This window comes from Cynocephalus volans, chromosome 13, assembly GCF_027409185.1.
Source record: "Cynocephalus volans isolate mCynVol1 chromosome 13, mCynVol1.pri, whole genome shotgun sequence".
NCBI classification, from domain to species: Eukaryota; Metazoa; Chordata; class Mammalia; order Dermoptera; family Cynocephalidae; genus Cynocephalus; species Cynocephalus volans.
The window spans coordinates 19,303,500-19,321,711 of NC_084472.1; the positions used below are offsets into that span (position 1 = coordinate 19,303,500).

At 39.1% G+C, this 18,212-nt stretch overlaps 2 pseudogenes; both read right to left on the reverse strand.

The window, feature by feature from the left end:
- Positions 1-1,581: 1,581 nt before the first annotated feature.
- Positions 1,582-3,287, reverse strand: LOC134361597 (histone-binding protein RBBP4-like; annotated as a pseudogene).
- A 14,022-nt stretch (positions 3,288-17,309) lies between these two features.
- Positions 17,310-18,187, reverse strand: LOC134361598 (protein SET-like; annotated as a pseudogene).
- Positions 18,188-18,212: the final 25 nt, after the last annotated feature.

Here is an 18,212-nt window from a genome sequence, read left to right on the forward strand (position 1 = left end):
TTTACATTTAATGTGACTATTGATATAATCAAGTTTAACGTAACCATCTTGCTATTTTATTTCTATTTGGCCCACCTATTCTACATACCCTTTTTCTTCTTTTCCCGCCTTTTGGTTTTTTTTGGATATTTTTTATGATTCCATTTTATCTCCTTAATGTCATACTAGTTAAGATTCTTTGTTCCACTTTCTCTCTGTGGGTATGCATATATATGTAGGTAGTTATTTTAGGTTTTACTTATCATAGTCTACCACCAAGTAATATTATATCACTTCACATATACTACAAGACTGTTATAACAATATACTTCCATTTCTCCTCCTGACCTTTGTACTGTTATTTGTATACACTTTATTTCTGCATATGTTTTAAATCCCACAACGTGTTATTATGTTTGCTTTAAACAGTTGGTTATCTTTTAAAGAGATTTTACAAATAAGAAAAAATATCTTCTATATTTACTCCCATATTTACCATTTCCAGTGTTCTTCATTCCTTCGTGTAGATCCAGATTTCCATTTGGTATAATTTTCCCTCTACCTGTAGGATACAGGTACATTTCTTATAAGGCGGGTCTGATTGTGATACATTATTTCAGCATTCATATGTCTAAAATGTATAAAATGTATTTGCCTTCATATCTTTCTTTTTTTCAATGTAGAAAAGCAGTTTGTTCTGTTTTAAACACTTGCATAGTTAGTCATGGAGAGTAATAGGCCTACTGGTGAAAGGGGTCACCAAATTGGAGGTGGTCAAACTAGTAGTCAAGGACTAATTCCTAAAAAAAGAAAAAAGAAAGAAAGAAAGAAAAAGAAAAGAAACTCCTATCAAGGATTAAGTTAATTTTAAAAAACAAACACAAGCTATCAATTCACTCTTCTCAACTTGACAGTCAACCTGTGGTATAACTGTCAGGTAAAAAACATACATCTTTACAACTTGGTGGTCCCACATTAAAAACAAAAATAAAAACCATTTCACAGAAAGGAAAGAAATAATATGAAAACAGCTCAAGAAATACACTAACAAGCAAAAATATGTGGGGAAAGAGGAACATGTACTTTTGACTTAACTGAAGAAACCAAAAGGATACTAGTCTGCATAGGAGAATGTGCATCCTAGAAAGTCAGGTGTGAATATTTTAGAGTAGAAATCTATATGATTTGAATCTCCCCTATTTCCTGAATAAAAATGACACCTTACAGTATTTCTACTTCATAGCTCAGATACCTACCTCACTTGGCTCTATTCCTTACTCACTCTAGCCTTTACTCAAATGAGTCTGAAAAACTTGGGGATATAGCTTAAGAAGAAAAATAATCACACATATTATTCCTCTTTATGTGGCATCTTTAGAACTGTGTTTGTTACTAGAAAATTCCTGAGGAAAATTTAAATATGTCTGTGGCTTTGCTGAATCAACTAGTCCTCCAGTTAATATTTAGAAAACACTCACTGTTTGAGCTAATTCCATTGTCTGTGGAACCTCTTATAGATGGAGAGCTGAACAAAATCAGTGTGTCTCAAAGTCAGTGTTAAATCAATCTCAGAGTTAAGAAGGTGAAAAGGGGAGTATAAAATCATAGGAAGTACAGAAATATACAGGGTCCCTGTCCTTCTGAATCCATGCTTCCTTCAGGGTCTTCATCATTATAAATGTTCTCTACCTTTCACCACACTTGTATGATATCATCTTCTGATACAAAGCAAATGATCCCGGGTTCATTGAGATTCCAGGAGAAATCAGATATCTTGGGAGTGTGACCACCATGAATAAACAACAACTCTGGTGACCTGTCTTCTGCATCTTCTGGGGATTGTTCCTCTTGAATTTTACTTAAATCCCAGACATTCAGTATGTGATTGGTACCACTGGAAGCCAAAATATTCTCACTGGCAGATGTATTAGTCCATTTCTGTTTCTTATAACAAAATACACAGAACTGCATAATTTATAAGAAAACAAAATTTATTGCTTACAGTTTCAGAGGCTGGAAATTCCTAAGTCCAGGAAACACATCTGGTGAAAACTTTGTTGGTGGCAAAAGTGACGGCAGAGTATCACATTGTGAAAATGGTGGAGCAGAGAGAACCAAAGACCAACCTCCTCATTCACTCTCCTTTTAGAGCCCTCAGAACCATGCCCCTGACCACCATTACTAATCCATTCACTACTGAATGGTCCTACAATCTAATCACCTCTTCAAGGCCCCATCTTTCAATTACTATAATAGGACTTCCCACCCTCAACAGTTACAGTGGGAATCAAGCTTCCATAACATGAACCTTGGGGGACACAATTCAATCAATCCACAGCAGCAGGCGACCACTAGAATATTTCATCCTTACCAGACTCAAAGGAATGCAACGTAAGTTTCATGTTTCTCAGACAACAGTCTTGTCAGCTGATCCTGTGGCAAGAAGGAACTCACTATAAAGATTGAAAGATAGGCAGTTAACTTCAGCAGTGTGAGCATCAACTGAGTGGCTTGGTTTGGAAGTATTGTTTGGGTGAATATCCCAAATCACAAGTTTCTGGTCATCAGCAACTAACCCAAACAGAGACTCATGGAGCAGATGCCTGGAAACATCTTCTGCTACTGCTATATGCCTTGTAAAGATGGTCTTTGCACCTACCACTCTTCCTTTGGAATGGCACTGATGTCCTATAGGCAGATGGAGTGGTCATCTGAAGCACTAAGTGCCCACTGAGATTTGGATTCCAAGGAAGCTCATGGCTTTCCTTCTGATGTCCATGGAGACACAAGTCTGGGTTGCACTCTCTGGATGGATCTGGTTTAGAAGGATGTTTTGTATAGTCAAAATTAGGAACATCACTGGATGGAGTATTTACTGCAGTGACTCAAGTGTTCTGGGGCATATAACAGGACTTGTTTATTTCTTCTTCACGGTTGATCTTGAGTTCTATTGCAATTTTTCCATTAACTGAGCCCAAACCTCCAAATTCTTCTTTTACTATTGTAGTGTGAATGTAGAAATGCATCAAATGAGCATCGTTAGGAAGCTGCACACTCATTATCACAAGGTGGTTTTTTTCATCTAATGTCTGTGTCCCCAAGACAAGCCGATGAATGCTGAAGTCCTTCCCTTCTGGTCTGGTTATATCTGAAAGCCACTATGCATTACGCTGGGCAACTCCAGAGCATGGGTCATCAACAAATCATAAAGAAAAGGGGGCTTCTTTTTCCATATTCCATATTTTGTACTCCTCATTGATCACATGTTCTTCCAATGCATAATCAAAGGCTGCTTCCTTTTTGGCCATCTTGCCTTCATTTCTAAAGAATACTTTCACATGGTATAGAATTATAAGTTGACAGTTTCCTTTAAGCACTGCAGATACTGTTCCACTGTGTTCTGGCCTGCATTGTTTCCATCAAGAAGTCTGCTGTAGGGCTGTCCAGTTAGCTCAGTTGGTTAGAGTGCGGCCTAATAACACCAAGGTCAAGGGTTCAGATCCCTATACTGGCCAGACACCAAAAACAAAGAAAAACTGCTGTAATTCTTACCATTATCCTTTTGGACATGTGTCTTTTTATTTACTTCTTTTTACTGGATGATTTTAATTTTTTATCACTGGTTTAATATTTTCGCAATATTTTTCTCTTTATCCCTGTTTTATTATGGTATAATTCGCATAGCTTTCTTTACTATTCTTGTGCTTACAGTTTGTTCTTAGATCTCTAGTTTTGTTGTTTTCAACTACTATTTCTTCAAATAATTTTTCTATTACTATTTTATTCTTTCCTTTGAGGATTCCAAGTACATATATGCTAGGCTGCTTGAAGTTCTTCTACAGTTCACTGAGGCACTGTTGATTTTTTCCAGTCTTTTTCCTAAGGCTCCCATAAAAAATTACCATGAACTGGGGCTCACAACAACAAAAAATTATTCTCTCATAGTTCAGGAGGCCTGTAGTACAAAGTCAAGGTGTTGGCAGGGTTAGTTCCCTCTGGACATTCTGAAGTAAAAACTGTCCGATGCCTCTCTTCTGGCTTTTGGTTGTTGCTAGTAATCCTTGCTGATCCTTGGCTTGTAGATGCATTATCCCAGACTCTGCTTCCATCTTCCCATGGCCTTCTTCTCTCTGTGTCTACATGTCTCTGTCTTCAAATGGCCTTCTTAAAAGGACACCAGTCATTGGCTTAGGGCCCACCTTAATTCAGTCTGACTTCATCTTAATTGATTACATTTCTAAAGACCTTCTTTCCAAATAAGGTCACATTTGGCTCTCTGCTTCCACCATCTTGCAATGTGACCCCCTGAATTGCTGTAAAGCCAAAGAAAACTCTCACTGTATGTGTTTTCTGGACTTTGGACTTCCCAGCCTCCAAAACTGAGTGGGCTTTGCCACCAGAAAAGTGGCTGGCATGGTGAAACCCAACATGATCATTGTGTGAATGGGGATGTGAGCAACATAAAATCAGAAAGTACCTTTAAAAATACTGAGATTTCCTTCAAACTGGGCCAGGAATTTGATGAAGTTGTCAGACACGACAGGAAAGTCAAGAGCACCACTGCATTAGATGGGGGTGCCCTGGTACAGGTGCAGAAGTGGGATGGAAAATCAACCACCATAAAGAGAAAATGAGAGGGTGATGAACTGGTGGTGGAATGTGTCATGAAAGGTGTCACTTCCACCAGAGTTTATGAGAGCGCATAAGTCAGGAGATTGTGACCTGGACTGAAGTTTGCATCAAACTCTATGACATTCTGTTGGATGTATTGTTCAAAAAGATGTTGTTATTTTCCACTTATTAGCAAGCAACTCATTTTCCCCAAAACTGACTTTATTGAATATGGTTGTGTTGGTTAAATAAAACTTTTTAGATTAAAAAAAAATCACATTTTGAGGTTCCAGGTGGACATAAATTGGGGAGAACACTGTTCAACCCAGTATAGTGTGTTTCATTTTGGATAGTTTATATTGATGTGTATACTGCTCATCTTTTCTACTACAGTGTCTAATCTGTTGTTAGCCTCACCCAGTTATTTTTCATCTCAGAAATTATTTTATTGCTTTCCTATGGAGGTCAAATTTGGGTCTTTTTAATATCTTCCATGTCTCTACTTAACATACTTAATCTTTCGTCTACCTTCTTGAACATATATAGTTATAATAACTTTTAATGTCCCTGTCTACTAATTCTATCATTTGCATAATTTCTGGATCTGTTTCTATTAATTGCTTTCTTTCCTTATTATGGGTCATATTTGCCTGCTTCTTTGCATGCCTGATAATCTTTGCCGTACAGTAACAATGCTATATATTGTAATTTTACTTTGTTGGATGGTGGATATGTTTCCATTTCCAATATTATTCTGAACTTTATTTGGGGATGCAACTAACATACTTGAAAATAATTTGAACCTTTTAAGCTCACTTTTAAGCTTTGTTAGTTGAGACCATAGTAATTTATAGTCAAGATTTAAATTTCCCCCACTACTGAGACAATGTTTTTCTGAATACTCTGTCTAATGTCCCATGAATTATACTATTTTTCTATTCTGGCTTCTGGGGGAAAAAGCTATTCCTAGCACCGTATAAGCTGGAAGGACTATCCCCTCTACTCCTTTTGGGTAGTTTTTTCCTCAGCCTCAAGTAGTTTCTCACATGCTTATGCAGATGAGTACATAGATGAAGACTCCAGGGAAACCCTCTGCAGAAATCCAGAGATTTCTTTCTATGCAGCTATTTCCTCTCTGGTGGTCTTCTCTGTAGACTTTAATTACTTTGGCCTCCCCTGACTCCCAGCTCTGTCTCTTCAACTCAGGAATACCACTGTACTCCATAGTACAGGGTTTTCCTCACTGCACTGCATGTGGAAACTCTACAGGCAGTACACTGGAGCCATTGTAGGGCCTTTCTCATTTGTCTCCCTTCTCTCAGGGATCACTGTGCTTCACTATCTGACGCCCATTATGTGAAAACTGTCTTTTCATATATTTTGTTGTTGTTGTTGTTGTTGTTGTTGTTTTAGTTGCTTTAACCAGAAGAGTAAATACAGTCTTTGTTCTCCATCTTGACCAGAGACAGAAGTCTCCCACTAATCCTAAATAATAACAATGGCTATAATTACTCTCTATGAGATTTGGTATTTCTCACTTGAAAATTATATATACCTCATACAATGCAATATCTCACATAGAGCTAAATCACTAAAGAAAAATCCAGGGCTGTTTATTATGATAAATAATTTGGATAATTATAGACTTACTCCTATTTTGAAGAACTGAATATTCAAGTCAGTGAATTGTACATATAAGAGTTGTTAGAAATGCACACCAACAACTTTGTTCTAGGCAAAGATATTTTTATCACATAGAAACCAATATATGTAACTTTTCAGGGCTCTTAAAAAGGGGGAAAAATTGAGTTCAAACAGTTGGGGGTAGGATCCTAAGATGGCGGTGGCTGCAGTGGTTGGCGCGGAGTAGCTGAGGTGGAAAAGGCGGCCACTGGGCCTTAGGCAGCCGGGAAACTTGTGGACCTTCCTCTTGCCGTCTCTTAAGGGAGGACCGCTGCTGGTGGCCAGTCGTGGGGGCTGACTGCCACTTTGCCCTTGGCAGGAGAGGCTGCCTCATTTACAGGCAACAGCTTTGAAGTATGGAGCAGGAAAAGAACTGTTTCTTAGCTGCAAAAACAAGTCTCTAAACAAGGAACATGGCGCCGGGGCTGCTGTTGATGCTGCCAGGATCCCGGAGGCCGGGGCCACGCTGAAGGTGGCCAGCTGCCCTATTCAGGATTTGAGGTTTCAGGCTGGCATAAAAGAAGATTCCTGGGAGCGCTCGAGCCACGCCACGGGACCGAGTGAGCAGCCCAAGGTGGCGGCGGCCGAGAACAGGGACGGTGATGATGCAGAGGCAGAGAGGGAGGCACTCGACCCGGCACAGCCCTGTGAGTGACCCCCGGCCCGGCCCTGCTCAGGGGGCGGACACCCGCCTGGCTTCCGCCTGCCCCACCAGGCCACTCACTGGCCCCAGGGCTGCCTCCATTTTCTCAGGTGGTGGTGGCTCCAGCCTGGCTCAGCAAAGCCTGTCCTCCTCGCCCAACTTGGCTCCTCACTGAGCCTTCCCACTTGCTTGCCCCGGCGCGGGGCTTCCCAGGGCCTGCGGGCTGGCCACCCCTCCCAATCCCTCCGCAGTTCTCTGGTGGGGCTGGTGGCGTGGGGCATCCCCAGCCATCGTTGGGAGGGCAAGGAAGTACGGGCTGGGCCAACTGTCACTCCACCGCACCCTGGGCTCCGGCCCCCAGTAAACTTCCTGGTACTGGGAGGCAGATACCATCTCTGCGGCCACCAGTTTGGAAAAACGCCTAACTGATTTCTGGTTAGGAATAGTGTAGTCAGAGAGTTCCCGAGTTCGCTTGAACCTGCCGGAGAGCTGACTGCGGGTGGGCACTGGACTCGGTCCGCGCTGGGGGGATTCAAAGGTGAACCGTGTGCTGCAGGCTCCTCCCCCAAGGAGCTCACACTCTGGTGTGGGAGATAAGACAAGTACACAAATAACCACAATACCAGGAGGAAGGTGATAAGTCCCGAGAAAGATCTACACAGTGCTACAAAGGCACCCAGAGCAACCGGTCCTCTGTGCCTAGCAGAAACCTGGTAGAATTCCTGGGTGAGGCAGTGCCGAGCAGGGTCTTGAAGGCCCAGCTGATAGATGAGGGCTGCAGAAGACACGTCCCAGCCAAGCCCAGTGCGCACAGAGTGGAGAGATGTCCGGCTAGGGAGGCGGAGACTCGACAGAAACCACACACCCTGTGGGGTCGCCACTGCGTGATCCAACAGCCTGGGCCAGAGTGCACGGAACAGGGAGAAGTCCTGCACGGGAAGTGGAAGCTCACCAGAGACCACACACCCTGTGGTACCGCCCGGGATCCAGGAGTCCAGCAGAGTCCAAGCTGACCAGAGAGGTGTCTCCACAGAGAGGCCCAAGACCCGAGGCAACCACACACACAAGGGACTAGAGGCCAACTGATAACTCACGGAGGTAGCCAACCCAAATTGGCAACCACAGCAACATCTTAGTCAATAGTCTCAAACCGGTGGACTGTGAAACCCCCGGCCACAATGAATAAACACCAAAAAAAAGATACCATAAATACAAAAAATCAAGAAAGTACACCACTAAAAGTTAATAAATCTCAAACTCTAGATCCTATAGAACAAGAAGCCCTTGAAATGACTGACAAGGAATTTCGAGTGATAATTCTAAGGAAACTGAATGAGATACAAGAAAACTCAGCTAGACATCATGATGAAATGAGGAAAAGTATACAGGATCTGAAAGAGGAAATGTACAAGGAAATCAATGTCCTGAAAAAAAATGTAGCAGAACTTGCTGAACTGAAGAAGTTATTCAACGAAATAAAAAACACAACGGAGAGTTTAACCAGCAGGCTTGTCGAAGTTGAAGAGAAAACCTCTGAACTTGAAGATGGGCTGTTTGAAATAACACAAGCAGACAAAAAAAAAGAAAAAAGAATCAAAGACATTGAAGAAAATCTGAGAGAGATATCAGACAACCTTAAGAGCTCAAATATCCAAGTCATGGGTATCCCAGAAGGGGAGGAAAACGGAGATTGCATTGAAAACATATTCAACAAAATAGTGGCAGAAAATTTCCCAGGTATAGGAAAAATCACAGATCTACAGATCCAGGAAGCTCAACGATCTCCAAACGTATTCAACCCAAAAAGGGCTTCTCCAAGACATGTTACAGTCAAATTGACAAAACTCAAGGACAAAGAGAGAATCTTAAAAGCTGCAAGAGAGAAGCATCAAATCACCTATAAGGGAGCCCCAATCAGGCTAACATCAGACTTTTCATCACAAACCCTAAAAGCTAGAAAGGAATGGGACGATATATTCAAAATACTAAAAGACAAAGATTGCCAGCCAAGAATACTCTACCCTGCAAGGCTATCCTTCCGAAATGAAGGGCAAATAGTATATTTCTCAGACAAACAAAAACTGCGGGAGTTCACTACCACATGACCACCCTTACAAGAAATCCTCAAGGTAGTACTGGGTTTGGTTCCAGAAAAATAACTACCACTGCCATAAAAACCCAAGAAAAATCAAAACCCACTAGTATAATAAAAATGGCATTCATGAAGAGAAAACAATCAAACAAAAACGCTATCTACAACCTAAGGAACCAACAAACACAGAAACCAAACAGTAAATCAGAAAGCAAGGAACAAAAGACACCTAAGACAACCAAACAACCAATAAAATGCTAGGAATAAATCAACACCTTTCAATAACAACTCTTAATGTAAAAGGCTTAAATTCCCCAATCAAAAGACACAGACTGGCTGACTGGATTAAAAAGGTGGACCCAACTATATGCTGCCTACAAGAGACCCACCTCACCCAGAAAGATTCAGATAGACTAAGAGTGAAAGTATGGAAAAAGATTTACCATGCAAACAGAAAAGAAAAACGAGCTGGAGTATTTATTCTTATATCGGACAAAATAGACTTTAAACTAAAAACCATGAAAAGAGATAATGAGGGACACTACTTAATGATAAAACGACTGATCCATCAAGAAGACATAACAATCATAAATATGTATGCACCCAATGTTGGAGCAGCCAGATTTACAAAACAAACTCTATTAGAACTAAAGAAGGAAATAGACACTAATACCATAATAGCAGGGGACCTGAACACCCACTGTCAATATTAGACAGATCATCTAGGCAAAGAATCATTAGAGAAACACAAGATCTAAACAAGACTCTAGACCAATTGGAATTGGCAGATATCTACAGAACATGCCATCCAACAACCTCAGAATATTCATTCTTCTCATCAGCACATGGATCATTCTCCAGGATAGATCACATATTAGGTCACAAATCAACTCTCAATAAATTCAAAAAAATTGGAATTATCCCATGTATTTTCTCAGACCACAATGGATTAAAACTAGAAATTAATAACAAATGAAACTCTGGAAACTATACAAACACATGGAAATTAAACAGCATTCTACTTAATGACATATGGGTCCAAGAAGAAATCCAGCAGGAAATCAAAAAATTTATTGAAACTAATGATAATAATGATACATCATACCAAAACCTGTGGGATACTGCAAAAGCAGTATTAAGGGGGAAATTTATTGCATTAAATGCACACCTCAGAAGAATGGAAAGATGGCAAGTGAACAACCTAACACTTCAGCTTAAAGAACTAGAAAAACAAGAATAATCCAAACCTAAAGTTAGCAGACGGAAAGAAATCATTAAGGTCAGAGCAGAACTGAATGAAATTGAAACCCAAAAAACAATACAAAAGACCAATGAATCAAAAAGTTGGTTTTTTGAAAAGATAAATAAAATTGACAAACCATTAGCATGGCTAACAAAAAAAAGAAGAGAGAAAATTCAAATAATAAAAATTAGAAATGAAAAAGGCGATATTACAACTGATTCATCTGAAATACAAGGAATCATTCGAGACTACTATAAACAACTATACGCCAACAAATTTGAAAATCTGGAGGAAATGGATAAATTTCTGGACACACACAAGCTCCCAAAACTGAACCGTGAAGATGTAGAAAGTTTGAACAGACCAATAACAATAAAGGAGATTGAAGCTGTTATCAGAAGGCTCCCAACAAAGAAAAGCCCAGGACCAGATGGATTCACAGCAGAATTTTACCAAACATTCACAGAGGAATTGACACCAATTCTTTACAAACTATTCCAAAAGATTGAAACAGACGCAAATCTCCCAAACTCATTCTATGAAGCAAACATCAACCTGATACCAAAACCAGGTAAAGATATAACCAAAAAAGAAAACTACAGGCCGATATCCTTGATGAGTATAGATGCAAAAATCCTCACTAAAATACTAGCAAACAGAATACAGCAACACATACATAAAATTATTCATCACGATCAAGTGGGATTCATCCCAGGGATGCAAGGTTGGTTCAACATACGCAAATCAATAAATGTGATACACCATATTAGTAAAGTCAAACACAAGGACCATATGATCATCCCTATAGATGCTGAAAAAGCATTTGATAAAATTCAGCACTCATTCATGACAAAGACCCTCTATAAGTTAGGTATAGAGGGAAAGTATCTCAACATAATTAAAGCCATATATGACAAACCCACTGCCACTATCATCCTGAATGGGGAAAAGCTGAAAGCTTTTCCTTTAAGAACAGGAACTAGACAAGGATGCCCACTCTCACCACTCCTATTCAACATAGTGTTGGAAGTACTAGCCAGAGCAATCAGAGAAGAGAAGGAAATAAAGAGCATCCAGATTGGAAAAGATGAAGTCAAACTGTCCCTGTTTGCAGATGACATGATCCTATATATCGAACAGCCTAAAACCTCTACAAAAAAACTGTTGGAATTGATAAATGATTTCAGCACAGTAGCAGATACAAAATCAACACACAAAAATCAGTAGCATTTCTTTTCTCCAATAGTGAACATGCAGAAAGAGAAATCAAGAAAGCCTGCCCATTTACAATAGCCACCAAAAAAATAAAATACTTCGGAATTGAGTTAACCAAGGAGGTGAAAAATCTCTATAATGAGAACTACAAACCACTGCTGAGAGAAATTAGAAAAGATACGATATCCCATGCTCTAGGATTGGAAGAATCAACATAGTGAAAATGTCCATACTACCCAAAGTGATATACAAATTCAATGCAATCCCCATCAAAATTCCAAAGACATTTTTCTCAGAAATGGAAAGAACTATCCAGACATTTATATGGAATAATAAAAGACCACACATAGCCAAAGCAATGCTGAGCAAAAAAAATAAAGCTGGAGGCATAACACTACCCGACTTTAAGCTATACTACAAAGCTATAATAACCAAAACAGTATGGTATTGGCATAAAAATAGACACACTGATCAATGGAATAGAATAGAGAATCCAGAAATCAACCCACACACTTACTGCCATCTGATCTTTGACAAAGGTACCAAGCCTATTCACTGGGGAAGGGACTGCCTCTTCAGCAAATGGTGCTGGGATAACTGGATATCCATATCCAGGAGAATGAAACTAGACCCATACCTCTCATCATATACTAAAATCAACTCAAAATGGATTAAGGATTTAAATATACACCCTGAAACAATAAAACTTATAAAAGAAAACATAGGAGAAACACTTCAGGAAATAGGACTGGACACAGACTTCATGAATACGACCCCAAAAGCACGGGCAACCAAAGGAAAAATAAACAAATGGGATTATATCAAACTAAAAAGCTTCTGCACAGCAAAAGAAACAATTAACAAAGTTAAAAGAGAACGAACAGAGTGGGAGAAAATATTTGCAAAATATACATCTGACAAAGGATTAATATCCAGAATATATAAGGAACTCAAACAACTTTACAAGAAAAAAACAAGCAACCCAATTAAAAAATGGGCAAAAGAGCTAAGTAGGCATTTCTCTAAGGAAAATATACAAATGGCCAACAGACATATGAAAAAATGCTCAACATCACTCAGCATCTGGGAAATGCAAATCAAAACCACACTGAGATACCATCTAACCCCAGTTAGGATGGCTAAAATCCAAAAGACTCTGAACGATAAGTGCTGGCGAGGTTGCGGAGAAAAAGGAACTCTCATACATTGTTGGTGGGACTGCAAAATGGTGCAGCCTCTATGGAAAATGGTATGGAGGTTCCTCAAACAATTGCAGATAGATCTACCATATGACCCAGCTATCCCACTGCTGGGAATATACCCAGAAGAATGGAAATCATCAAGTCAAAGGTATACCTGTTCCCCAATGTTCATCGCAGCACTCTTTACAATAGCCAAGAGTTGGAACCAGCCCAAATGTCCATCATCGGATGAGTGGCTACGGAAAATGTGGTACATCTACACAATGGAATACTACTCAGCTATAAAAACGAATGAAATACTGCCATTTGCAACAACATGGATGGATCTTGAGAGAATTATATTAAGTGAAACGAGTCAGGCACAGAAAGAGAAATACCACATGTTCTCACTTATTGGTGGGAGCTAAAAATTAATATATAAATTCACACACACACACACACACACACACACACACAAAAAGAAAATCGGGTGGGGGGGAAGAAGATATAACAACCACAATTACTTGAAGTTGATACGACAAGCAAACAGAAAGGACATTGCTGGGGGGGAGGGAGGAGCGGGAGGAGGGAGGGAGGTTTAGGTAAGGGGCAACAATAATCAACTACAATGTATATCGACAAAATAAAAGTTAAAAAAAACAAACAAACAAAAAACAGTTGGGTGTACAATTGACCCTTGAACTATGGGGGATTAGGGGCACTGACCCTGTGTACAATTGAAGATCCAAGTCTAACTTTTGACTCCCCAGTAACTTAATTACTTCACTGCTTAAGTACATTGGACGCTTTCCCCCCTGGTCTTTACATACCTAACCAAAACTTTTCCAACATATTTACTGAAAAATTCACATATAAGTGGACCATGCAGTTCAAATCCATGTTGTTCAAGGGTTTGCTGTATTTTATCTCTAAACTCTTCTTCTTTGGAAAAACTTCATTAGTGGTTTTTCAAAGTACACCAAAACAACGTGGAACTTGGATAATAATAAATTTTTTAAAGTAGACTAGAATTTCTGGTAAGACACATTGATAGCTGCCTCTAACAAGACTTTTTAGAGCCTGGTAAATGACAGGAAATCTTCTATTTAGGAGATTCCCTAAGCCCATTTCATCACAGTCTGTGTGCTCTCAAAGGGTCCTCTTTAGTGATTTATGAGGAAGAAATAGTATATCAATCACTTGCTGGGTTTTTTTCTTTCTTTCTTCAAAACACTTGTTGGGTGGTTTGCCCAATTAGAAAATAGATACTAAGTTTGAATGTGATAAATTTCCTTTAGTGGAGTCCAGTCAAGGAGTACAAGGGGAAAAGTTCTAGGTGATAAGAAAGCACAGAGAAATCCAAAGCCTAGAGCATTTAATCCTAGATGATGTATACAAAGCAGCATGAGAGGCCTCACAACTCTACCCACACATTGTAAGCCTCCAATATACCTGTTCCTGAAAGCCCCAACATTGTTTTAGCCCACAGCTGCTTTGAGTAGTAAAATTTCTTCACTTACTGTGGCACGGTTCTGTGTATTAAGAATATACAGTGGGGTAAATTATTTGAATGGACCCAATTACACACTATGCTATGCCCCACAAAAACTGGTCAGAGTAAAGATAGTGACACAGCCTGCAGTGCAAGCCCTAACTGAATGGACTGTTTTTTCACCATCTTGGGAAAAGTTTTTAACTGGCACATGTAACTTTTTCTAAGATTTGTGAATTGGATGCCAAAAATGGAAATAGTGACATTCTGAGTCACCTTTATGTCAGGTATTAGACATATACTCTTTCAGGAAATAAATTTTTAACCAGAAATTATATCCATTTTCATGGCCAAGACTCAACCCTGTAGAAAAAGTTTCTCCTCACACCCAAGGTATTTTATTTCCATCACTAATTTTAAGTTATTTGGGAAAGTTGCTAATTTTTGTTATTGGTTAGATGATATTTACCTGTTGCTGAGCTACAAAGGACATCTATTGTTCCTTATTTGACTCTCAAAAAAAAGAAAAAACTTTCCAAAGAAAAACATATTTCATTCATGTCTATAGCTTTGAATCAGAGTCTTCATGGTTTGGTTGCCCAATGAAACAGAACAGAAATTCCTGTTAGAGCCTAAAGTGAGCCTCTCAGTGTTTTCATTTTCTGCATAATCTCGAAGACTTCAGGTACTTAATCTTATTTGTTCCTTTATCTGTTACATTTGATTTGAAATAGTGATAAAGGTGATACTATTTTTCAGTCTTTGAGAGGAACATATTTCTTTAATACCTGAGAGTTGAAGTTTAAAAATTTTCCTCTAGAGACCAATATGAATAAAGCAATTATTAATAGATATAATACTAACAATCAGACCTCATTTTTGATAGTGATCATGCTTAGTTGGTCATCTTATTTTTTTTTATTGAAACTTAATTGATTATACATATTTGTGGGGTACAGAGTTGGCTATCAATACTTGTTTACAAGAAGGCAAAGAAAACACTTGTGTACAATTTGTGATGGTTAAATCAGGATAATTAGCTTATTCATAATTAAATAGGTCGTTCGTTGTGTCTATTAACCAATTTCTCGCTGACCCCCTCCCACTTCACCTCCCCCTTTCCCACTTCTATTCTCTCCTTCTGAAAGTTCAATGTATTATTGCGATTGTTTCTTTTCTTCTTTCCTCTTTTTTTTTTTTTTCAACTCCGACTTAGAAGTGAGGACATGCAATATTTCTCTTTCTATGCCTGGCTTATTTCACTTATTTTTCTCTATTATTTGGTCATCTTGAACAAATATGAACATGGCAGAGCAAGAACCAACCACATAATTTATGGAGTCCAGTGCAAAATGAAATGTGGGGCCCATTGTTCAAAATTTTTAAAACATTATTCCATAATGTCTTACTACTAATGAGAAAGAAGTTCACAGTAGTGTCAGTACACTCAAAGTCCATTAAGGAAAAGGAACAACTGTTTATAAGGAAATGAAAATCTTCCTACTTGTTTCATATTAGATAATAATCACACTTAATTATTGAGTGTAATGGTACATTTTTAAAATTTATTTTTATTTTTTATTTTTGAAATACACTTGATTGTACGTAGCTGTGGGGTACAGCGTTGAATATCAATACCTGTGTGTAATATGTGATGCTGAAATCGAAATAATTAGTTTATTCAACATTACACAATGTAATTTATTTTCACGGCCCTTTACCATTCTTCCCTTACCCCGATCCCCTTCTTCTCCCTCTCCCCCTTTCCCACCTCTGGTAACTTCAGCTCAGCTCTCTCCTTTTGAAAATTCAACAACTTACTATGACTGCTGTATGTATCTTTCTTTTTTTATTTGTTTATTTTTTTAGTTCTCACTTATGACTGAGGACACATGGTATTTCTCTTTCTGTGACTGGTTTGCTTCACTTTTTTTTTTTTTCCCCTTTTGTGTACACACTTAGTTTTATTGTAACAAAGCAACTTGTACATGTTTAACGTTTAAAACTGAATATTAGGGCTGAGCCCGTGGCGCACTCGGTAGCGTGCTGCGCTAGCAGCGCGGCGACGCTCCCGCCGCGGGTTCGGATCCCATATAGGAATGACCGGTGCACTCCCTGGCTGAGCGCCGGTCACAAAAAAAAAAAAATAAATAAATAAATAAATAAAAATAAAACTGAATATTATCTTTCCTTTCCAGTGCAATAAAAAGAAAATTTAAAAATAAACAGGAACAAAATTACAATAGAGAATGTCAATTCCAAATAAGGTTCTGCTGATACTCCCATTGAGTGGCAGGGCTCAAGTCATCATTAGGAGAGAATTTTATTTTTAAAGTGTCATCTTAAACTGCAAGGATGTCCGTTAAACATCACAATTAAACATGCAAAAAGAGAAGCCATGTTGACAAAATGCCCACTTAACCCACCCAAACATCTCAAATCCACCCTTTGCTGACCTTGGGTAACCCCATTTTTTAAAGGGCTTTTTTGTTTGTTTTTTAAACGAGAAAGTAGACACATATATGTTAGTAAATGCTAAGTGTCCATATTCACATAGAGACACAGCATAATCTCTGAGCCCAATATACAGAGAAAGGAGGGGAAAAGCTAGAATTCTATGCATTACTACACAGGGGCCTAGCACCCTCCAGCTTCCAGCAAAGCGAAGGGAGCAGACGGTTTTTCTTTTTTCCCACAGAGCATGGTGGTGTTAATTCCATACAGTTTTTGTGGTGACAGGAAAGGATAAAAATGAATTTGGAACAGAAAGGGATAGAGATTCTTTTCCCATTGTATTCTACTCAAGGCATCTCCCCCCTACAAGTTGAGAACCATGGTGCAGAGAAAAGAGACCTCAAGAACAGGGCAACTGAGCACATGAGGAGGAAAAAAAGGAGGAAAAAAAAAAATGACTGCAACTTGCTCCCAGAGACTGAAAAAAAAATTTTTTTAAAAAGTAAGGTTGGAGGGCCGGCCTGTGGCTCACTTGGTAGAGTGCAGTGCTGATAACACCAAGGCCACAGGTTCGGATCCTATATAGGGATGGCCGGTTTGCTCGCTGGCTGAGCGTGGTGCTGACAACACCAAGCCAAGGGTTGAGATCCCCTTACCGGTCATCTTTCAAAAAAAAAATAAATAAATAAAAAGTAAGGTTGGAATCCATCAGTGTTTTATGAGTCATCTTCTCCTTCCTCCTCCTCTTCTTCCTCCCTTTCATCATCATCTTCATCTTCATCACCTTCATCCTCATCCCCTTTTCATCAATATCTTCCAATCCTTCTTATTCTTCATCGTCATCTTCATCTTCTTCTCCTTCCCCTTCTTCATCATCCATATCAAGAACCAATTAGTACTGTAATGGATTTGGCCAAATGTCATCTTTAATGACTTCTCCTAACTCATCTGCACCTGCATTAGAATGGTCAATCAGGTAGAGAAGCTCTTTGGTTCTTCATGCTGCCTCTTCCTGCTGGCTTTATTCTATGTTTGACTTGAACGTTTCATCAAATCCTGTCCAGATTTCCATTTGACTTCAGTGGACTTTGAAGATGGATCACCACTCTCATTCAGATGAAATTCTTTGGAGAGAACTTTATTTTCGAAGTAAGGATTTCCATCAAAATAAATATCTATTCTTTAACCTGATTTAATATCTTCAAATTCTGTCACTTCAACTCTGGTCAAATAATGCAGCACCTCCTTTTCTTCCTCCCCAAGCAGTGCAGACACTTGCAGATGGTTGATAAATGTTGTTACTCCAAAATTCAGGATCTTGGTGATCAATTCTGACCTCTTCTGAAAAAATGGTTGGCGGAATTTATTATATTTCTGTTCTGCTTTCAAGATCTCCTCACTGGCTTGTTTATTAAGTCTGTCCATTTCATTTTGTACTTCATCAATATGTTCAATTGCTACTTGCTGTTCTTTTTCTTTCTTTGGGAAGTGCAGTGAGGCTGATGTCTCCTCTGACCTTGGGACAGGAGGTGGTCTTGTTTGGTCTTGATTTCTTCATTTGAGGTAGAAGGGAAGACTGGCATTTGGGGGCCATGCTGCCAAAGAAAGTCCAAGAACCA